The sequence below is a fragment of the Lepidochelys kempii genome, chromosome 7, assembly GCF_965140265.1.
Source record: "Lepidochelys kempii isolate rLepKem1 chromosome 7, rLepKem1.hap2, whole genome shotgun sequence".
In the NCBI taxonomy this organism is placed as follows: domain Eukaryota; kingdom Metazoa; phylum Chordata; order Testudines; family Cheloniidae; genus Lepidochelys; species Lepidochelys kempii.
Window position 1 is genome coordinate 3,533,641 of NC_133262.1, and position 24,519 is coordinate 3,558,159.

At 43.7% G+C, this 24,519-nt stretch overlaps 1 protein-coding gene across 21 annotated transcripts in view; it reads right to left on the bottom strand.

Moving 5' to 3' along the window:
• The window catches only part of FHIT (fragile histidine triad diadenosine triphosphatase), a 1,095,777-nt gene that overhangs the window by 676,903 nt on the left and 394,355 nt on the right, over positions 1–24,519 (bottom strand). The window contains exon 1 of one of the 21 annotated variants that reach the window (XM_073350963.1): positions 2,625–2,642. The exons of the other annotated variants lie outside the window; for them this stretch is intronic. The gene's annotated coding sequence lies outside the window, so the exon portion shown is untranslated. Of the gene's footprint in view, positions 1–2,624; positions 2,643–24,519 lie in introns of those variants that run through there. 21 annotated transcript variants of the gene reach the window in all.

A 24,519-nucleotide genomic window follows, 5' to 3' on the forward strand; every position in this document is an offset into this window, starting at 1 on the left:
CATTTCCACATTTTCTGTTGTTATTTCCCCACCCCTACCTTGTCCGTGGTCTTCCTCTTCCTTCTAATATATTTGTAGAATGTTTTCTTGTTACCCTCTACGTTTCTAGCTAGTTTGATTTCGTTTTATGCCTTGGCCTTGCTAATTTTGTCTCTACATAATTGAGTTATTTGTTTATATTCATCCTTTGTAATTGACCTAGTTTCCACTTTTTGTCGAACGTTTGATCTGTAGATCATAGATGATGTCCTGGTTAAGCCAGGTTGGTCTCTTGCCAGACTTCCTCTCTTTCCTACCAAGTGCGATAGTTTGCTCTTGTGCCCTAAAAAATGACTCTTTGAAAAACTGCCAAGTGTCTTCAATTGTTTTTCCCCTTAGACTTGCTTCCCATGGGATCTTACCTACCAACTCCCTGAGTTTGCTAAAGTCTGCATTCTTGAAATCCATTCTTTTATTTTGCCATTCTCCCTCCTACCATTCCTTAGAATCATGAACTCTACCATTTCACAATCACTTTCACTCAAGCTGCCTTCCACTTTCAAATTCTCAGCCAGTTCCTCCCTATTTGTCAAAATCAAATCTAATACAGCCTCTCCACTTGTAGCTTTTTCCATCTTCTGAAATAAAATATTGTCTCCACTACGTTCCAAGAACTTGGATAATCCGTGCCCTACTGTGTTATTTTCTCAACAGCTGTCTGAGTAATTGAAGTCCCCCATCACCACCAAGTCTGGTGCTTTGGATGATTTTGCTAGTTTAAAAAAAGCCTCATCCACCTCTTGTTCCTGGTTAGGTGGTCTGTAGTAGACCCCTATCATGACATCATCCTTGTTTTTACCCCTTTTATCCTTACCCAGAGACTTTCAACAAGTCTGTCTCCTATTTCCATCTCGGCCTCAGTCCAAGTGTATACATATTTAATATATAAGGCAACACCTCCTCCCTTTTTTCCCCAGCCTGTCCTTCCTGAGCAAGCTGTACCCTTCTATACCAATATTCCAGTCATATGTGTTATCCCACCAGGTCTCTGTGATGCCAACTGTGTCATAGTTGTGTTTATTTACTAGCATTTCAAGTTCATCCTGCTTATTCTCCATGCTTCTCACATTAGTATACAGACATGTAAAATATTGAGTTGATTCCCCTCCACCCAAGTTTGGTCTTATCTCTCTCTTATCCCTGCTATGACAGCCAATGCTTCCCCCAGATTCTGACCCTTCTCCCAGGTCTATATGTTCTTGACGTACCTGTGGGCTTTGGTCACCTACCCCCTTCAAACCTAGTTTAAAACCCTCCTCACAAGGTTAGCCAGTCTGTATCCAAATATGCTCTTCCCCTTCCTCAATAGATGGACCACATCTCTGCTTAGCAGTCCTTCTTCCTGGAACAGCATCCTGTGGTCAGGGAAGCCGAAGCCTTCCTGATGACACCATCCTTGCAGCCAGGCATTCACCTCCAGGATGCATCTGTCTCTGCCTGGGCCCTACCCTTGACTGGAAGGATTGAAGAGAATACCACCTGTGCTCCCAACTCCATCACCCTTACTCCCAGAGCCCTGTAGACCCTTCTGATCTGCTGAGGGTCACACCTCGCAGTATCATTAGTGCCCATGTGGATGAGTAGCATGGGGCTGGATGATCCTCGACAATCCCTCTGTAACATCTCGGATAAGGGCCCCTGGCAGGCAGCCTACCTCCTGGGATGCCATGTCAGGGTGACAGCTGGGTGCCTCTGTCCCCCTTAGAAGAGAGTCACCAACCACCACTATCCTACGTTTCCTCCTGGGAGTGGTGTCTGCGATCCTCCCAGCCTTGGGGGTACATGGCTTCTCCTCCTCCTCCATCTTTGGGGGTGATTCCTCATCACTCGTTGCCAGGGCAGCATATTGGTTTTCCATCACAATGGTGGGTGGGTTGGGGTAGGGGTGTGTAGCGGGGTGGTCACCCGCTCCAGCCTTCAAGGGCTGTGGCTGGGAGCAAGCAGTTCCCAGGCTGATTGGGGGAAGCAGGCTCAGCTGGCCCTTATAAGAGGGCAGTGGGCCAGGAGCAGACAGAGTCTCCTCTAGCTGTGGAGGGAGAAGGGCCTGGCTGCTGGGGAGCGTACCAGGGTACCTGAGGTGAAGCAGGGCTGGGGAAGGCCAGAGGAGCTGGGAGGCTCCAGGCTGGAAAAGCCCCAGGCTGCAGGCCTGGCAGACGGCCTAAGATAGGGCAGCAACAGGGCAGCCCACGGGTAGGCAGAGGCAGCAGGTCCAAACCCCCCTTGCCTGTGATGAGTGGCTTATACACTGCGGTCCGCCCCAATGTGCGGGGGCTTAGTGGTGACTGGCAGTAGCCAAAGACTGAGGCAAGGTGGGGATAGAGGGTGGAGGTTCCCCGGGGAGGGGAGACCCCAAGACTGTGGGGGTACTGCCGGGGCAGCACCCTGGGTAAAAGGGGCACCGGGGTCTGGGAGGGACACGGGGGCAAGCGGGACACTGTGGAGGCTGGAAGAGCTAATTCCCTGAGAGGCCACAGGGGTGGTGCCCCAGGGGTGAGTCCCGCACCATGACAGGGTGGAACAGAGCCTACTGCCAGAAGTAACCAGCAGCCGGTATCCTCCCTGTACCAGAGCCATAGCCTCCTCACCCGGTGGTTTGACAGCAATCCTCTGTAGCTGGATAGCTTCCTCAGCCTTGGATGTGTCCATGTGAATACTCTCAAGGAATTCCTCGTAGGCACGGATGCTCCTCAGCCTAGCCACCTCCTCCTGTCGCTTTCCCATCTGCTTCCTGAGAGATTCCACCAGCAGGCACCTTTCACACTGGATGATCTCCCCAGCCTGGCTTTCTGAGAGTGGGAAATGCAGGCCACAGTCTCTGCAAATGCACACTAGGTTCTGGGTAGAGGCGTCCATGGTTATGTTCTCTGGCTGGATACAGGCGCAGGTGGCGGAGACGCTGGTGATGCGGCCAGTTGGCACTGGCGATGTGGCCCTTCCAAACTGTAGCTATTTCCTCTTGTTTTTTCCTACCCCCCCCCCAGATGTTCTGGTTTAACTTGGATTTAAACTTGAAGAGTGGTCAGTTTGGATGAGCTATTACCAGCAGGAGAGTGAGTTTGTGTGTGTATGGGGGTGGGGGGGATGTGAGAAAACCTGGATTTGTGCTGGAAATGGCCCACCTTAATTATGCACATTGTAGGGAGAATGGTCACTTTGGATGAGCTATTACCAGCAGGATAGTGAGTTTGTGTGTGTGGTTTTTGGGAGGGGGGTGAGGGGGTGAGAGAACCTGGATTTGTGCAGGAAATGGCCCAACTTTATTATCATGCACATTGTGTAAAGAGTTGTCACTTTGGATGGGCTATCACCAGCAGGAGAGTGAATTTGTGTGGGGGGGTGGAGGGTGAGAAAACCTGGATTTGTGCTGGAAATGGCCCACCTGATGATCACTTTAGATAAGCTATTACCAGCAGGACAGTGGGGTGGGAGGAGGTATTGTTTCATATTCTCTGTGTATAATTAAAGTCTGCTGCAGTTTCCACGGCATGCATCCGATGAAGTGAGCTGTAGCTCACGAAAGCTCATGCTCAAATAAATTGGTTCGTCTCTAAGGTGCCACAAGTACTCCTTTTCTTTTTGCGAATACAGACTAACACAGCTGTTACTCTGAAACCTGTAGCTATTATATTAGGACTCCCTCTTACAAACTCCCTTTCAAACTCCCCTGTTCACTAGCTCCCCTTGGTCGCTTCGCATCTGGCTTTTAAGGCCTTCTCTCCTAGGTCAGCCCTATCTCCTCATTAATCACACAGGGGTAGGGTGATCAAAGATGATCAAGGATGACCCAGGGAACAAAGGCTCAAACAGTCCCCAGCCATGTTATTTTGTACAAATTATGTTATTATTTATTATGTTTCTTATCATAAGATTTATAAAGTTGGTACTTAATTAAGTTCATTCTTTTTGTTACTGAATGCGCAGAAGTTGACCTTGTGCAATCCTTGCTGAAAATCCTTAGAGACTGAATTCTGGGTCTCCAGCTGCTTTTCTAGCGGAGCTGGGTGTTTTTAGGCTCCAGAGAAGGGCAACAAAGTGAACTCTAGCCCACCCAAAGGTTACACAAGTATAACTAATACCAATATAATTTATCAAGCCATCAGGAACTGGTTGCCAAATTGCATTTAGACTCAGTGTGGTTAGGTATTTAGGTGTAGCATAAGTGACAAACACAAAACCTTGACCAAAACAAAAAACAAGAAAATGCAATTGAGAGATTAAAAACAGATTTCATTACATATAGACACTCCCCATTATTATTGCTATGGGAAAAAACATTGTGACTTTGGGGTCGGGGGGGGGAGGGGCGAGAAAGAAGCTGTTTTAACTACCATACCAAACAACCTCCTTTAGGCAACTGTCATGAAACATGGTATGATTTTCACATCTGCACATTTCTGTCCAGTAGTATTTCTCTTCATTTATATTTAAAACACTGTTTAAACATAACCTAGTTTAAACGTAACTATTTAAGCAAGTGAAAATGTCTGTTTGAAAGACCATACACCAGGGAAACTCCTATGAATGCCCATGGCAATTGTGCAGCCACAGCAAGATGAGAATAGACCCCCTAAGGAACTATAACATAAAACAACAGGGTAGCAAAATGTGATTATGGCAAATATAAGTGGTGAATGTTGCAAGAACCCTCGAAGTGTATTGAGTGACCTTTGAAAGGGTCTCTCTGTATGTTCCCCCACTCCCTTACAAACATACACTCATATTTATGTCATTTGGCAAGGCACCTTCTCAGTCTCACCAGCCTCAGCTGTTGTTAGCCATGGTGAGATGGACTTGGGGTAAAACAGTCCCTGTTGGCTGCACAGGGGCAGTCCGCTCCTTCTCTCAGCCAGTCTTTTAGGTTGGTTTTTCTCCCTTATGGGAGGGAATGCCGCTGCCGCCTCCCCTCCTGGTGAGGCTTGCTGCTCCTCACCTACTGGCAGCTTAACCCCCCCGCTAGACTCCCTCTAACAAGGGAGGGTTTAAAAAGGTCTCAGGCAGCCCTTAGTTAGAATCAGCTGATTCCAATTGCCCTCAGGTATCTCCCTCTCAGCTGATCCTAATTGATCTCTGGTGACCCCTTCTCAGCTGAACCTGACTGACCCGTAGTCACCCCTCCTCAGTTGACAGGAAGGAGGGCCTTTTACCCTTCTGGGACGGTTTTCTACCCCACCCTTGCAGCTGTCTGTCCTGAGTTTATCACCGTAAGTAAATGTGCATAACCGAGTGCTAACACTTTTATCTCTTTTGGAGCTACAGCAGTAAGCATGGCTTGACAGAAGCAGAGGGATTGTAAAGGAGAATTAAACACTGCTGGGAGGAGAGGGGTCCAGCTACATGTACCCCCCGTGAGAATAAGACAAGCATGACAGACGATTCAATGTGCTAGTGCATTTTGCAACAGAAAACTCAGCTCCCCTGTATGATCTCTGTCCTGAACGACACACCAACCACAGCTGGATTGCCAGCCTTGTGGGATGAGACCCCATTTCTGAGCCTGCGACCAAGAATGTGAGTTTTGTTTCGCACTCTGCTACCTTTCCCACCTCTTCTTGGAGGTCAAAAGATCTCTCACCTCCTCCTCGAGATAGTTGCAGCAAGAACTCTAAGTCAGTAACTCCAACTTAATGTACAGAAAATATAGCTTGTTCAGCATGGAAAGAGATGATCAAGGAGCATCAAAGGAAACCACAAGCCTCACTAGACAGGAAAAAAGTGAGCTACAGCTCACTTCATCGGATGCATTCAGTGGAAAATGGCAGGACAGGCCAAGAAGCTCTTCTGTACTACAGGTGAATCCCTTCCTCAGCTCACTGGTACGCAGCCGTTTGGACAATGCAGACTGCTCCACAGAGTAGGGCTAACCAACATGCAGAGATGGGGCTCCACTTCCTCCCCACTCCCTCAGATTTGATTTGCACATCCAGAGGAGCAAGGAGGGAGACACACCTGTGTTCCTCTGAGGGAAGGACCTTCCAGTTGTCCCTGGGACTTGCATTTGGAGAAGGCTCCTTTTGTTCTGTTGTATTTAGGTGCCCATACATTACTTCTCATCGTGGTATCTGAGCCCCACACCTCCTGCCTGCTAAAGCCAGATGCAATCTGGCCATGTGTTTGCTATTTCATCATACAGGAAGGGTGTTCGTGTGTTATATGTATAGCTACCTCTCGCTCTCTCTGTCTCTCACACGCATACTTTTCTCTCGTTTCAGATGATAAATTAAAAACTCTTTTATTTTCTCCACTAAGACTGGTTAAATAAGTAGTCATTACTGGGGAAAGATTTTCTTTGACAATTAATTTCAATGGCTAGCTCTCATCCCAGTGTACTCCAAATCAATTGCACTAACAATCTAGTTTGAGCTAATCCAGTATTAATCTTGAATAATTGATTCTTATTTTTACACATTAAATTAACATTACTTTGCATTGCAGAAGCCAAATGATGTGTCTACCTTCTGGCTATCCAGCAAGCCACCTATGTAGAGACTTGTCTAAAAAAGAGTCAGACATTATAAAGGGGAAACAGCCCTTGAAGCGCAGAAATAACATGGGAGTTCATTTCCACTATTCTATGGCTATAAGTACAAAGCATAAAACTCACATTTATGGAACTGAAGGTTTCTTGAATAAAAAGGAAATATTTTTTGTCAACGTGCCATGATATTTCATGTTTTGTAGTTTTCATAGCCTATGAAATGTTCTTTTAATGACCATTTTGCTAAAGGAAGAGCTTAAAAGGTTGGGGTGAAACCAAAGCTCAGCTGTTACATTGCTGATACTTTGAAACACACTGTATCTAAAGGGGATTATGGTAGTATATATTTAGGGCCCATTTGTTGTTTTTTAACTGAGCAGGCATTCTGTTACTTAGCCAATACTTTGAATTGATAGTGTTGATGGAAAGGTGCCCAGGTTGCCATAACAATGGCTTTATATATGTTCCTAAATATGAATATATATTTCATTGAACAAAATGGCGCACGCTTTTACAAGCGCATGCAGTTTGCATCTGCCCAGAGTAAGCATGTGGTGCCTGATACACTATGTAGGATGCCACACATCACTAGGTATATGCACGTTTCCCAACATGCCCGGGCAATGGACGTTGTGCACTTGCAAATCAGGCAGGTGTGCACTTTGGATATCTGACTATTCTGTTTAAAGATGCTACACCGTAAAGTCCAGATTGCGGGGATTACAATTTGGGATGAGTAATGTGGGAGCATGGAGTCCCATCATCCCAAGACAACCACTGGGGGAATTATACCACTGGGGGCAAAACTGCTTCCCATCTCTCTTGGCTGCAAGGAGAGGGAACGGAGCACCACTCAATAGGATGGCACAGCCGCATTCCCCACGGGGAACCCAAACAACTTTGTGTGATAGGGAAAATGGGAAGAGCAGGTGTTGGGGCCTCAGCTCCTGTGGGGCAATTTACACTCTGGGAAGTACATTGAGGGACCAGTGCCTACACTCCCCCAAGCACAGGGACTGCATGGGGAGAAGGGTAGATTCTTGTGCCTGCCTTCCACATCTGTATGCAAAAGGCAGGAACAATCTGGCCTGACGTGTAAAAACAGGAACTGATTTAATGCTTTCTATTTGTTTGCTTTAAGGAAAAAAGGCATCTATAATAAACTGATTTGGAGGGCAGTTGTTCACTAGAGAGTTCTTGAGATAAAATATAAATATAGAGTCTGATTTCTAACTGAAAGTGGAAATGAGCAGACTTTTAAAATTATGCCTAACAGAATCATGCATTTGAGAATGTCTAGAGTACTTTAAAACGCCCCTTTACTTTCTAAATGTTGCTGAGTTTAGCAGATACCAGGGTTATGCATTACACTTACAAATGGCAGATATTCTATGGTTGATACTCCACTGTAAAAGTGAGCCATGGCCTCAAAGCCAGCTGTTACAGAAATATCAGGTTCAGTGTGTTCTGTCAAAAAGAGAGAGAGATTCAACAACCACCAAATCAGTGGCTCAGAAGAACTGTTAAACAGAGAAACCCAGCAGACCAATGGCTAATGCACCTGTCAAACAAAAGACATGGTCTCCATTCCAAGTTCAGTTTCACAGGCAGCAGGAATGCGAGTGTTAACAGAGGCTAGATGAACTGGAAGAGGGATGATAGACTCTGGCATGATGGAACTTCAACAACCTCAGCACACTTGGGACAAAGTCTCAGAGAGTCATTTCGTTTGGAAGCAGCACAGCCCACAGAAGGGCATACTGGAGTAATACTTATTGCTTCCGAAGTAGGTGAGAGGGAATCACAGCCTTTCTAATCCAGGCAATCTGTTTCCATAGGAAGGAGGGAGTAGCCAGCTCCCCCCAAAAATATAGCTGCCAGAAGACAACCTGAAGAGAATCCCAAGAGGAGAGGAATATGGGACGATGTACCCTATTCCGCAAGAATACCTGGTATGCAGAGAAAGCTTCAAAAAGTCCCTCAGGCAGATGCATGTAATGGGAAGAGCGGGGTTTAGAATACATTTTAAAAGATTCCGTTCAAGGGACAGGTGAAATTTTGGATCGCAGTTCATCTATTCCTACTACACTGTCCCATCACATCAAACCAATCGGCTGCTCCGGCAGCAGTTCTCCACTGGGCCCGCACTACGCTCAGATGTAGCAGAGGGAGCGGCTGCAGAGCACCAGGTGTGGCTCCCTGCTCTAGCTTATATTGCTCGAACTGCTGGCATAAGGTCTGAGGTCTGGGCACGGCTGAACTCAGCTCTGATGTGCCCCATCATCCTGCTCCACCACGCTCACCAGCCTGCCCCCTGTGCCAGGGTGAAGAGGCGGCTGGCATAGAAGGCGACTGCCACCTCTAGCAGCTCTGCCAGTGGTGATTCCTGCCGGGGGTGGGGGGAGTTCTCCACTAGGAATCAGCAGCACAAAGTGGCCTTAGAAGAATGGAGACTCCAGCCCTCTATATCTGCCAAACTCATGATGGGATTTCTCCGATTTTAGCACAAGGGCATGTGAATTCTCCCTGTTCTGAGCTGTGTTCTGCTTCGAGTTTGAAGACAAGCATCTCTATTATTGCTCCTGGGGTCTGAGGCCATTTTCTCCCCTTTGCTCACAGATGGTGGGCCTTGAGTAAGTCATTATTCTGTTACCATCTCCCATCAAGAGGCTTGTGTGAAACACATGATTCCCTGGGTTAAAGTTTAACCCTTGATTCTTCTGATTTTACATGAGACTTTCATACTTACCTAAGAAATATATAAATTTAAATTGCAGAACAAAGACAAAGTATATTCTGTCCCACAGTTTATCTTTATTTCTAGACTTCAGAATAACCTCAGTAAAAGTGTATTTCCCCAAGCTGCTCCCAGTGCCGTATCTTCCCTAAAAATTGCCACTCGATTGCCCAACTGAATACACAAAACTGTTTCTAGAGCTCAGACGAAGAAAGCTGAGATACCAGGAGCCAGCGCTATTACTTTCTCAAGTTAAAAAAAGTAAAATGTATTCACTCCAGTACATGGTGTCCAGAAACCAGACAGACAAGACTAGGATGATAGATGAATCTAGACTGAGCAATCCTTTATTCCACAAACAGATCTTGCTAATATAGTAGCATACAAACGATCAGCTTCTCCCCAGAGCCAAGCATGTCTCCCAACATGTGAAAGTGTGGAATCTGACATGACAAGTATTGATTCCCATGCAGGAATTTGTTTGGCCATCCACAAGTGAGGTATTATCTCAAGTCAGCATTCAGTCTGCAGTAACAGATTATATTAACTGTCTCTAAATACACTGTATTGATAACATACTGCGTATGTAAATATCTGTATAAGTATAAGGTTATTCCAAGCCCTTCATGTGTAATTATGTCAAATACATGTGCAGTTACATAGTTTTACTCATTGATGAATCCATCAGACTATTTTTAAAAAAATCAAAGCATGTCACCCCTATTGTACTGTTATTAAGGGCCTGATCCAATACCCATTAAACTTAATGGAAAAACTCCCATTGACTTTCATGGGAGTGGGATCAGGATAGAATATATAATTTTTATTACACTTATATTATGGAGCTTAGCTACCCTAAAGGCAGTAAAGATTTATTTATATATAGTTAATATAGGGTAGTTTCAAGTTGTCCAGAATTTATTTCACCATTGGAAGGACTATATGTGGCCTAACTCTGGTCCCCTGAAGTCGATGGCTCCCACTAACTGCTTTGCATTGGTCTTCACTGTCAAGAATGTGATGAAGATTCCCACACTTGAGCCATTATTTTCAAATGACAAATCTGAGGAAAAAGAAAAGGAGGACTTGTGGCACCTTAGAGACTAACAAATTTATTTTAGCATAAGCTTTCGTGAGCTACAGCTCACTTCATCGGATGCAGCTCACGAAAGCTTATGCTCAGAGAAATTTGTTAGTCTCTAAGGTGCCACAAGTCCTCCTTTTCTTTTTGCGAATACAGATTAACACGGCTGCTACTCTGAAATCTAAGGAACTGTCCCAGATTGAGGTGTCAGTAGAGAAGGTTTTGGAAGAAATGGATATATTAAACAATAATAAGCCACCAGGGACAGATGGTATTCACCCAAGAGTTCTGAAGGAACTCAGATATGAAATTGCAGAACTACTAACTGCGATAATGTAACCTACTGCTAAAATCAGCCTCTGTACCAGATGACTGGAGGACAGCTAACATAACTCTGATTTTTTTTAAAAGGCTCCAGAAGTGATCCTTTTACATGCCAATAAACCTAAATTCAGTATGAGACAAAATGGTTGAAACTACAGTAAAGAACAGAATTTTCAGACAAGCAGCTAAACATGATATGTTGGGGAAGAGTCAATATGGTTTTGGCAAAGGCAAGCCATGGCCCAACAATCTATTAGGCTTTTTTGAGAGTGTGTCATCAAGCATGTGGACAAGGGTGATCCAGTGGATGTAGTGTACTTGGACTTTCAGAAAGGCTTTGACAAGGTCCCACAGCAAAGGCTCTTAAGCAAAGTAAGCAATCATGGGATAAGGAAGGAAGGTCCTCTCAAGGATCAGTGACTGTTTAGAGGATAGGAAATAAAGGGTAGGAATAAATGGTCATGTTTCACAATGGAAAAAGATAAATAGCAGGATCCCCCCAAGGGTCTGTACTGGGATTTGTGCTGTTCAACATATTCATAAATGATCTGGAAAAGGGGATAAACAGGTAGCAAAGTTTGCAGATGATACTAAATTACTCAAGATGGTTAAATCCAAAGCTGACTGCAAAGAGTTACAAAGGAATCTCACAAAACTGGATCACTGGTGACAAAATGGCAGATGAAATTCAATGCTGGTAAGTGCAAAGTGATGCATGAAGGAAAACAATCTAAAATACACATACAAAATGGCGGGGTCTAAATTAGCTGGTACCACTTAAGAAAGATCTTGGAGTCATCATGGATAGTTGTCTGAAAACATCCACTCAAAGTACAGCAGCAACCAAAAGAGCTAACAATGTTAGAAATCATTAGGAAAGGGATAGATGAAACAGAAAATTTATTGCCACTATATAAACCCATGTTACATCCACCCCTTGAATACTATGTGCAGTTCTGGTCGGCCCATCTCAAAAAAGATATATTAGAACTGGAAAATAACAGAAAAGAGCAACAAAAACTATGAGGGATACGGAACAGCTTCCATATTAGGACAGACTGGGACTGTTCATCTTAGAAAACAGACAACTGAAGGGAGATATGAAAGATGTCTATAAAATCATGAATGGTGTGGAGGAAGTGAATACGGACTTGGTATTTACCCCTTCACACAATACAAGAACAAGGAGTCATCCAATGAAATTAACAGGAAGCTGGTTTAATACAAACAAAACAAAGTACTTTTGCCACACAATGTACAGTCAACCTGTGGAATTCATTGCTAGAGGATGCTGTGAACGCCAAAAAAATTAATTGGGTTAAAAAAACCTACATAAGTTCATGGAAAATTGGTCTGTTAATGGCTATGGGCCATATGGTCACGAACACAACCCATGCTCCAAGTAATCTCTGACTACCAGAAACTGGGACAGGACCACAGATGGATCTCTTGATAATTGCTCCATTCTGTTTATTCCCCCTGAGGCATCCAGCACTGGCCACTCTTGGAAGACAGGATACAGGGCTAGATGGACCATTGGTCTGACCCAGTATTGCCAATCTTATGACTTCAATGAGACCAAGATTTGACCCATAATGCATAGTTCTCCTGAGAATGAGGGCCCTAGGAGAGCTTTCCTACTCAGAGAAGGAAGTGTGTTATAAATGGCTATATTGTTCATAATTACATTTGTTTAAGAATAGTATTTTTTTTTAATTCTGACACATTACTATATGAAAGGACAATCTTAAGTACATAGAAACTGGAAAAATTAATTCCTCTTCTATGTATCCAGCTCTATAATGTTCCACTTATGACAAAACTACAAAAGTGCTAATCCACTTGTAATTAACTCTTTGTCTATTACTTGCATAGTCAACTCAGTTGAACTACCTACTTAATGCAAAGTGTAATTTCTGCAGTCAAAAGTAACCCTAGAACTATACCGGTTGATTTCTCATGTAACTGACTTTCAGAACTATATCTACAATATTTACACTGCTACTATACAATATAACTGCATAGGTGTAAGTGCACACGGCTAATATAAGGAGAACAAGACCAAACCGATGCAGACTTTTAGATGTCATAATTACCACCTGAAAAAGCATTCTCTTCTTGAACTGGGTAATATCATAGCATCATAGAATATCAGGGTTGGAAGGGACCTCAGGAGGTCATCTAGTCCAACCCCCTGCTCAAAGCAGGACCAATCCCCAATTAAATCATCCCAGCCAGGGCTTTGTCAAACCTGACCTTAAAAACTTCTAAGGAAATAGATTCTACCACCTCCCTAGGTAACGCATTCCAGTGTTTCACCACCCTCCTAGTGAAAAAGTTTTTCCTAATATCCAACCTAAACCTCCCCCATTGCAACTTGAGACCATGACTCCTTGTCCTGTCCTCTTCCACCACTGAGAATAGTCTAGAACCATCCTCTCTGGAACCACCTCTCAGGCAGTTGAAAGCAGCTATCAAATCCCCCCTCATTCTTCTCTTCTGCAGACTAAACAATCCCAGTTCCCTCAGCCTCTCCTCATAAGTCATGTGTTCAAGACCCCTAATCATTTTTGTAGCCCTTCGCTGGACTCTCTCCAATTTATCCACATCCTTCTTGTAGTGTGGGGCCCAAAACTGGACACAGTACTCCAGATGAGGCCTCACCAATGTCGAATAGAGGGGGACGATCACGTCCCTCGATCTGCTGGCAATGCCCCTACTTATACACCCCAAAATGCCATTGGCCTTCTTGGCAACAAGGGCACACTGTTGACTCATATCCAGCTTCTCGTTCACTGTCACCCCTAGGTCCTTTTCCGCAGAACTGCTGCCTAGCCATTCTGTAGCCAGTCTGTAGCGGTGCATTGGGTTCTTCTGTCCTAAGTGCAGGACCCTGCACTTAACCTTATTTAACCTCATCAGATTTCTTTTGGCCCAATCCTCCAATTTGTCTAGGTCCCTCTGTATCCTATCCCTGCCCTCCAGCGTATCTACCACTCCTCCTAGTTTAGTATCATCCGCAAATTTGCGGAGAGTGCAATCCACACCATCCTCCAGATCATTTACGAAGATATTGAACAAAACCAGCCCCAGGACCGACCCCTGGGGCACTCCACTTGACACTGGCTGCCAACTAGACATGGAGCCATTGATCACTACCCGTTGAGCCTGACAATCTAGCCGATTTTCTACCCACCTTATAGTGCATTCATCCAGCCCATACTTCTTTAACTTGCTGACAAGAATACTGTAGGAGACCGTGTCAAAAGCTTTGCTAAAGTCAAGAAACAATACATCCACTGCTTTCCCTTCATCCACAGAACAAGTAATCTCATCATAGAAGGCGATTAGATTAGTCAGGCATGACCTTCCCTTGGTGAATCCATGCTGACTGTTCCTGATCACTTTCCTCTCATGTAAGTGCTTCAGGATTGATTCTTTGAGGACCTGCTCCATGATTTTTCCAGGGACTGAGGTGAGGCTGACTGTCCTGTAGTTCCCAGGATCCTCCTTCTTCCCTTTTTTAAAGATTGGCACTACATTAGCCTTTTTCCAGTCATCTGGGACTTCCCCCGTTCGCCACGAGTTTTCAAAGATAATGGCCAATGGCTCTGCAGTCACAGCCGCCAGTTCCTTTAGCACTCTCGGATGCAACGCGTCCGGCCCCATGGACTTGTGCACGTCCAGCTTCTCTAAATAGTCCCTAACCACCTCTTTCTCCACAGAGGGCTGGCCATCTACTCCCCATGCTCCCCATCTAATATCATTAGATGTCCTTGCGCAAGTAAATATTATAGCCCTAAATATGTTTCTTCAGTGGAAATGAGTTATGATCATGTATACAGAGTGCAAAAATGAGCCAATTCCAGTGGACAATCTTAAAATTCACAATGCAGGGAACATACAATATGCTAAACCCTATTTGTATTATTTTAGTGCTTGGTCTGGTATATCAGTGAACTTCTAGTTGAAAATTCTCAGTCTAGGTTATCCACAGTACCTCAACATTTCCTTTATATCTAATCGTCAGGGAGATCTGCCTCTTCATTAGTGTTAAGCACATGAATAGAATGTTACAGTCCTATAAGTATCTGCTTGCAATTCCAAGTCAAGTTTCTAGTGTTATCCAAGATGCCAAAAATACTTGGGACAAACGGTTAATCCTTTTGTCAAACAATGCATCTTCCACCAGAACTTACACATACCTCAAAAATAAATATTTACTTTAAAGCAGAAATTAATTGAAATACCTGAAACTAATTTCATTAACTAAAATCTGCTTTTTGTAAAGCATGGATGTACATATCCTTTCAGAGCACCAGTGGTTTTACAGGACATCCACAAGGACAAAACACTCTAGGACTTTTCAGGTGACCTTAGTTTCTAAACCATGACTGGAGAAGAGAGACTTTCAAGCAACCATACCAGCTTCACTGAATTTTTTCCCCTGATTTAGGAACCATGGAGAGATTTGTGTGTGATCTTCTTTTATCATAACTCTCTTCAGAGTCATAGCCAAACCAACTCAAGAGGTTAGCTTTCACTTGGACACATTCACAGAAGGCATGAGCCTCGCAGAAGTTCCCTGAAACAAACTTGGCCAGCTGCAGACACAAAAACAAACTAGAATTATCATAGCTTGTCTGTTTTCAGAATCATGCCTGGAATTTACTGGTATTGCAAATGATATCACTTCTCAGGAATTCACAGGTTACATCTTAACCACACTGATTAGACATAAAATGTTTCTTCTTGTTAACGGGAAAGCTGTGGTTTTCCCATACCCTATCATATGTTGGCAATGTCCCCAAATGATCAGCATGTAATCTCCCTTTGAGTGAGGCATTTTTATCAATTTCCAGTAACTGCAACAGGAGAAAGGACCTTGCTATTGTAGAATATTATGGCTATGAAAGATGATCCACTTGAAACCTGTGTCTATTCAAAAATCAGGCTAGATTCTAGTCTTCCCTGTGAACAATAATCTCACATCCACGAAAATCCAGACTACATAAATGCTCAGTTATCTTTAGCACTGATTCTCTCCAAGCCTCTCTGTGGCAGAGAACTTTCCCGCTAGCTGTGGGGTGTGGAATGCCCTGTCTTCTCTGCTGTGACAAAGGTTGAACCACAACAGGTAAGAAGCCCATTAGGCCTCATTCTGAGCTAGGTGGTTCACATTCTCCCACCCAGAGTAGGACATCATCGGGTCTCTAATATATCAGGTATCCTACTTGGCGGTGTGGTGCCATGTTCATGCAGCGCCAGGACAGGCATTATCCTCTTCAATAGTTAAACCAAAACAAAAGAGCAGAAAAGAATGTGGTCCATGTTTCCAATCCATTTATGTGTTATTTTATTTTTACAGTCAATACAATTAGAATACAAGAGTAAAGAATAGAGGTACTTCATAGGTACCTAATACTGACTAATTAAATGGTTCTGATAAATCAGTCTCAGTCCAGCTAAGAGCAACAGCTAATAATACAAAACAACAGAAATAAAGAGCATAGCAAAGAGCTATGCAGAAAGCCTTTGACCTACACTGACTGGATCCAGCATCAATGGTGCAATGGACAGCAACAGACAGACACCAACCACAGCAGAAAAAAAAAAAAAGATGCAATGCAACATGCTGAAAAGCATGCAAAATCAGCAGTGCAGTGGAGTGAATACCTGAACAGTGGCTCTGACTAATATGGAAAGCTGCAAAGACCAGCAGGACAGAACAGAAGAAAGCTGCAGGGAGAAGCAGTACAGAATATCTCTGAAAACCTCCACAAACAGTGTAATTTGAGCTCTACATACAGCAGCAGAAAAGAGTAGCTATGAAGAACGTCACCGAGTAGTCAGCAGCAATACAAGGACATGAAAAGCAGTGCAGAAACAGCTGTGACTAGCAATACAATTTATGTAGATAGTAACATGAAAGGAAAGTCAAAAGCAGCATTAACTGAAGTGGCCAGTAAGCACTGTAACTAACGGAGATCAGAAGAAAATGTGGAATAGTACAGCAAAAAGAAGGAATGCAAGAAGCATTCGTTCATTATTTCGGTATGCACGCTTTTTAGGAAGTAGTATGTCAAAACAGATACAGTGGTCACCAAATCTGTTAATGAAATAACCTTACCTCCATGTTTGTGGTATTCCCCTTAACGCACAGAAAATACCACAGACATCAAGGTGACTGTAGTCAAAACTGGCCAGGTTTTTAAGATAAACCAGGGATCTCAAACTCAAATCACCAGGAGGACCACATGAGGAGTCGTACATTGGCCCGAGGGCCGCATCACTAACACCCTCCGCCCCCGGCCCCGCCCCACTCCACCCCTTCCATGAGGCCCTGCCCCTGCCCTGCCTCTTCCCAGCCCCCATTCCAACCCCTTCCCCAAAGTCCCCACCCCAAATCCGCCACCTCCCTGCCCCTATTCCAACCCCTTCCCCAAATCCCTGCGTCTGCCCCGTCTCTTCTCCACCTCCTCCCCTGAGCACACGGCTCCCTGCTCCTCCCCCTCCCTCCAGGAAAGCGCTAAGACCTGGAGGTCGGCAGAGGAGCAGGGACACGGCACACTGCGGGGAGGGGAACTTGGCAGCCTGCAGGAAATAACTCTGGGAGGGCGGGGGGCGCAGGGAGCTTGGCAGGCTGCAGGAAATAACCCCACAGGCCGCGTGTTTGAGACCCCTGAGATAAACCACTGTAAATCTAACACTTTAAATGTATGTAGATAGATTAGATAGATTTATTTTAAAGATTACAATAAAGGTATCTTAGCTTAATTTTAAACACTACCATAGAATCATAGAATCATAGAATATCAGGGTTGGAAGGGACCCCAGAAGGTCATCTAGTCCAACCCCCTGCTCAAAGCAGGACCAATTCCCAGTTAAATCATCCCAGCCAGGGCTTTGTCAAGCCTGACCTTAAAAACCTCTAAGGAAGGAGATTCTACCACCTCCCTAGGTAACGCATTCCAGTGTTTCACCACCCTCTTAGTGAAAAAGTTTTTCCTAATATCCAATCTAAACCTCCCCCACTGCAACTTGACTGTTCAACTAACAGCAATAGTATGTAATCAATAGATTGATTGCTACCCTCCATGCCAGATACTGACACACAGAAGGCGCCGGATGCGTGGCTGAATGCGCCTAGCATGTGTCAAACAGATGTGGTGGAGGACCAGCAGTAAATAGGATAACTCGTAATTAAAATTAAATATGAGTTTAATTTCTGTTGTATACAGTACTCAGTGATGAATGCTAGTCCAATACTTACATAATAACATGCATTAATCAACATTATTTTTGCTTTTTAATGCCTTTTTTTTCTTTTCTTTTTTTTAAAACAGTGAACATAGCCTGCTGATAATTTTCTCAGCACTTCTCTTCTCTCACAGTATCCCTCCACCAGCACTAACAGATTGAAATTTATACTTTCCCTTCAAGTTAATATTTCAAGTTTGAAAAGTTATGCGGATTTTTTTTTCAGTATGTGTGTTTCAGAAACACAGAAATGTAGGGCTTGAAGGGATCTTGAGACAACATTCAGTCCAAGCCCTTGTGCAGGGGCAGAGGACCAAGTAAACTTAAACCATCCCTGACAGGTGTTTGTCCAACCTGCTCTTAAAAGCTTCCACTGATGAGGATTCCACAACTTCCCTTGGAAGCCTGTTCCAAAACTTAACAGTTAGAGCCCTTTTCTCAATATCTAACCTAAATCTTCCTTGCTGCAGTTTAAGCCATTACTTCTTGTCCTACCTTGAGTTCACATGGTAACAACTGATCTCTCTCCTCTTATAACAGACCTAAACATATTTGAAAACTGTGATAAGGTCCCCTTCAGTTTTTTTTCTCAAGACTAAACAGGTCCAGTTATTTGGGTTTTGTGGTTGTTCTTTTAAACCTTTACTCATAGATCAGGATTTCTAAATCTTTTATAATTTTTGTTCTCCTCTTCTGCAGTCTCTCCAATATGTCCACATCTTTCCTAAAGTGTGGTGTCCAGAATTGGACACAGTATTTCAGCTGAGGCCTCACCAATGCCAAGAAGAGTGGGAAAATTACCTCCCATGTCTTGCATTACAACAGTGCTGTTAATACACCTCAAACCTTCTTTGCAACTGCATCACATTGTTGACTCATATTCAATTTGTGATTCACTATAAACTTTCCAGATCCTTTTCAGCAACACTACTACCTAACCAGTTATTCCTCGTTGATTTTTCGTTCCTAAGTGAAGTGGTTTGTACTTGTCTTTACTGAATATCACCTTTTTGATTTCAGACCAGTTCTTCAGATTGTCACAGTTGTTTGTAACCCCTCCCAGCTTGGTGTCTTCTGCAAATTTTATAAGCATACTCTCCACACATGTTTCCAAGTCATTAATGAAAATGTTGACTAGTAACAGATCCAGGACTGACCCCTTTGGAACTCTATTAGATATATCCTCCCAGCTGGACAGTGAACCATGGAAAATTACTCATTATGGTCTTTTGTGCACCCACCTTATAGTAGTTTCATCTCGACTGCATTTCCCTAGTTTGCTTATGAGAATGTCACATGGGACTGTCTCAAAAAAAGAACTAAAAATCAAGATATATCATGTCTACAGCTTTCCACTATTCACTAGGTCATTAACCCTGTCACAGAAAAAAATTATGTTTGTTTGGCATGGTTTGTTCGTGTCAAACCCATGGTGGCTATTCCTTATGACCCTATTATCCTCTTGGTACTTATAAATTGTTTAATAATTTTTTCCAATATTTTGGTTACACTTGGTTATTGCATGCAGGTTTCCATTTGCATTAATGTATGAAAAGTGAACTCAGATTTTACTGCAGTAAAAAAAACTAAAACCAAATACAAAGCAGTTTAATAATTTTTTTAAATAAACATTTTGTTTTTAATGCAAAGAAAAATAATGTTTTGTTCCATCCAATCCTTTTTTACCACTGCTATTCATTTTGGACTGGACAAAGGGTATCCAAGTGAAAATAAACAAGGCAGATGGCAAAGTGTCTGTATTTTCTGGACTTCCTTCAGGTTATCATCTACCCAAATTACTATTAGGTACTATGGCTCATCCCCTGTAACAAAAATTAATTAATCCTTAGAGAGGTATGTGAGTAAGTACATAAAGCAGTGGCCTTTCATCTCTAGTTGCCTTGATCAGGACTACAATATCAGTGAGATCTATCCAACAGGCTTACATAAATCTTCACTGGGCTTCAATCCATCCACCACCACCACATGTCATAGTCTCTCTCTCTCTCTCTATATATATATAGAAGAGGGGCAGACTTTCAGTATTCAGGCCTTGATTCAGGAAAGCACTTGCCTAAATCCATCCCTATTCTGGACAGCACCTAAGCAGACGCATAAATCATGTTGACATCATTGTTTTAAATGCTCTCCTGAATACAAATGCTTTCCTGACTTGTGTTCTTCCCCGCAGCTTTTAAACCCAACTCAGAAATAACAAAAAAGAAGCAGCAGTTGCAGAATCCCCACCTCAGTTCAATGTACATTCACAAACACTCCGTTACAGCAGTGATTGTGTGGAACGTCACAGATCTATAATGCGTCTTTGTTTTCACCACTTTTAAATAAACATATTACTATTTACACTCTGCACAGGGCTGTTGTGAGACTTAACTAACTGAAGTTTGAAGTTCAGGATCCTGACACAAGGAAGAAAGGAAAGCAGCAGAATACGGACCCTGGACTTCAGAAAAGCAGACTTTGACTCCCTCAGGGAACTGATGGGCAAGATCCCCTGGGAGAATAACATGAGGGGGAAAGGAGTCCAGGAGAGCTGGCTGTATTTTAAAGAATCCTTATTGAGGTTACAGGGACAAACCATCCCGATGTGTAGAAAGAATAGTAAATATGGCAGGCGACCAGCTTGGCTTAACAGTGAAATCCTTGCTGATCTTAAACACAAAAAAGAGGATTACAAGAAGTGGAAGATTGGACAAATGACCAGGGATGAGTATATAAATATTGCTCAGCCATGCAAGAGTGAAATCAGGAAGGCCAAATCGCACCTGGAGCTGCAGCTAGCAAGAGATGTTAAGAGTAACAAGAAGGGTTTCTTCAGGTATGTTGGCAATAAGAAGAAAGCCAAGGAAAGTGTGGGCCCCTTACTAAATGAGGGAGGCAACCTAGTGACGGAGGATGTGGAAAAAGCTAACGTACTCTATGCTTTTTTTGCCTCTGTCTTCACGAACAAGGTCAGCTCCCAGACTACTGCACTGGGCAGTACAGCATGGGGAGGAGGTGACCAGCCCTCTGTGAAGAAAGAAGTGGTTCGGGACTATTTAGAAAAACTGGACGTGCACAAGTCCATGGGGCCGGATGCGTTGCATCCGAGAGTGCTAAAGGAATTGGCGGATGTGATTGCAGAGCCATTGGCCATTATCTTTGAAAACTCATGGCGATCGGGGGAAGTCCCGGAAGATTGGAAAAAAGGCTAATGTAGTGCCAATCTTTAAAAAAAGGGAAGAAGGAGGATCCTGGGAACTACAGGCCAGTCAGCCTAACCTCAGTCCCCGGAAAAATCATAGAGCAGGTCCTCAAGGAATCAATTCTGAAGCACTTAGACGAGAGGAAAGTGATCAGGAACAGTCAGCATGGATTCACCAAGGGAAAGTCATGCCTGACTAATCTACTTGCCTTCTATGATGAGATAACTGGTTCTGTGGATGAAGGGAAAGCAGTGGACGTGTTATTCCTCGACTTTAGCAAAGCTTTTGACACGGTCTCCTACAGTATTCTTGTCAGCAAGTTAAAGTAGTATGGGCTAGATGGATGCACTACAAGGTGGGTAGAAAGTTGGCTAGATTGTCGGGCTCAACGGGTAGTGATCAACGGCTCCATGTCTAGTTGGCAGCCGGTATCTAGCGGAGTGCCCCAAGGGTCGGTCCTGGGGCCAGTTTTGTTCAATATCTTCATTAACGATCTGGAAGATGGTGTGGATTGCACCCTCAGCAAGTTTGCGGATGACACAAAACTGGGAGGAGTGGTAGATACGCTGGAGGGTAGGGATAGGATACAGAGGGACCTAGACAAATTGGAGGATTGGGCCAAAAGAAATCTGATGAGGTTCAACAAGGACAAGGGCAGAGTCCTGCACTTAGGACGGAAGAATCCAATGCACCGCTACAGACTAGGGACCGAATGGCTAGGCAGCAGTTCTGCAGAGAAGGACCTAGGGGTGACAGTGGACAAGAAGCTGGATATGAGTCAGCAGTGTGCCCTTGTTGCCAAGAAAGCCAATGGCATTTTGGGGTGTATAAGTAGGGGCATTGCCAGCAGATCGAGGGACATGATCGTTCCTTCTATTCGACATTGGTGAGGCCTCATCTGGAGTACTGTGTCCAGTTTTGGGCCCCACATTACAAGAAGGATGTGGAGAAATTGGAGAGAGTCCAGTGAAGGGCAGCAAAAATGATTAGGGGACTGGAACACATGACTTATGAGGAGAGGCTGAAGGAACTGGGATTGTTTAGTCTATGGAAGAGAAGAATGAGCGGGGATTTGATAGCTGCTTTTAACTACCTAAAAGGTGGATCCAAAGAGGATGGATCTAGACTATTCTAAGTGATAGCAGATGACAGGACAAGGAGTAATGGTCTCACCTTGCAGTCGGGGAGGTTTAGGTTGGATATTAGGAAAAACTTTTTCACTAGGGGAGTGGTGAAACACTGGAATGCGTTATCTAGGGAGGTGGTGGAATCCCCTTCCTTAGAAGTTTTTAAGGTCAGGCTTGACAAAGCCCTGGCTGGGATGATTCAGTTGGGATTGGTCCTGCTCTGGGCAGGGGGTTGGACTAGATGGCCTCCAGAGGTCTCTTCCAACTCTGTTATTCTATGATTCTATGATTGTAAAGAACTTCAGAAGAAAGGCACTGTGCAAACACAAAGCATTGTTAGGTATGCAAACCCGCACCTACTAGCTTTGTCCTTCCACTGGTTAGACTAAAAAATACATACTCCTTTTAGAACTAACTTCTGACACCAGCTGTTAGCCCCCTCTGAGCTAAGCCACTGCATTCTGGAAAGGAAATCAAGTTTCCTATAAGAGATTTAGGTGGTCAGCTTCAGAGATGGTTCAGTTAATTCTCTCTTGATAGGAGGCCTATAAGCACAATAATGATAGCCTATATACATGACATGCTTCATCCAGAGGGATCCCAAAGTTCTCTACAAACTTTTGAATCTGATTTACAAGCTATTTACATGGAATCATTTCACCCACCATGGAAGTGCAGCCACCTTTGGGATGAAATGCAGGAACTGTAACAGATTTAATCATTCACCAGCAACCCAGGAAATTAATTGTCAGCATCTTCTGCCTGCTAAAAGTAATTTAAAATATAGAATGATACATAAACCAGTGGTCTCAGAACCCCTTGGAATGAAACTAGCAGTACTATTAGTTACTAAATCCCTTGTGGGAACACTGGCAGTAAGCAGGCTAGTGAAGTGTTTATCACAGTTTACATATTTCTATTGCCACTTTCCCACCTGTTTACAGGTTTTCAATTCACTCAGGGAAAATTAAATGTTCTTCTACTGGACTAAAGAGCTGAAGGGATAGTGTTCTCTTATGTAGAATTCAAGCATGAAGAAACCAAAATCATTTTAAACATGAAAAGCTTTTCCTTACTGGAGACAATGGCCTGGAACCTATGGCAGCACCCCCAGTTACCAAGTACAATATTCTTCACTTATTTATTCTTTGCATTACAGACAGGCCTAAAGTAGGGTTGCCACCTGTCTGATTTTCACCTGGACAGTCCAGCTTTCAGAGTATGTATCCAGGTGCCATTTTACAAGCCCTGCTGTCCAGGTTTTTTTTTTTTAATCAGGGGGAGGGGATGAGATGAGATGGAGAAGGGAAAGGGCCCTTGGGGGGAAGAAGCAGAGCAGGGGGCATGGCCTCAGGGTCTAGTTACCAGCCATTAGAAAGGTGGCAACCCTCACCTAGAGACACCAACCAAGATCAGGGCCCCACAGTGCCAGGCACAGCACGAACACATGGAAAGACACAACGAGCTAGCAGTCAAAATAGACAAGACAGAGAAAAAGTAGGAGTGAAAATGGTGGCACAAGATGATGAAGTGACTTACTCAAGGTCACAGAGTGGATCTGTGACAGAGCTAAAGGCAGACCCCAGGTCTCCTGAGTCCCCATTCGTGCCCTATCCACTGCACCATGCTACCTCACTTACAACAAGAAAATCTGAGCAAAACATTCCTTGGAATTCTTCCCTGGTCCCACAATTCTGAAGAGATACAGCATCTTCTCTGAGACTTCCCAATCAATATGAACTTTATGCCAATGACTGTGCTTAAATAATTGGCAGTGGTTTAGACAGTTACCAAAGAATAATGTATCTGCTTGTTTGTTTAAAAAAGAATTACAAATGTTTAAAAAAAAACAAAAGTACAGTGTCCTAGCATCCCAATAATTAGTGGCACCGGAGGAAGCACTGACTTGTTACAGGAATGCTACAGATTCTTTTAGGGTTCCGCAGTTACGAGGAACACAAAAAACTATGATCAGTATACAGGTTACAGATCAGCCTTATTATGAATACTAATGCCTACAGGAGATTAGGACTATCGGATTTCCAGCCCCATATGACAGGGATGAAATTGGCTCTGTGTTTTCTTAGAGAGAAAAATTTAAGAACGAATCACATTCATCTTCTATTTCTGTTTTACTCAGATCAGGAAGATAAGTTACATCCAACAAAAGGAGAGACCAGCAAGATTCGGATCCAGGTCTGAAAATTTAGGGATATCAGATCGGAGATTTGGGTTCAAACCTATCTTACAGGGAACCAAAAAGTAAGGGA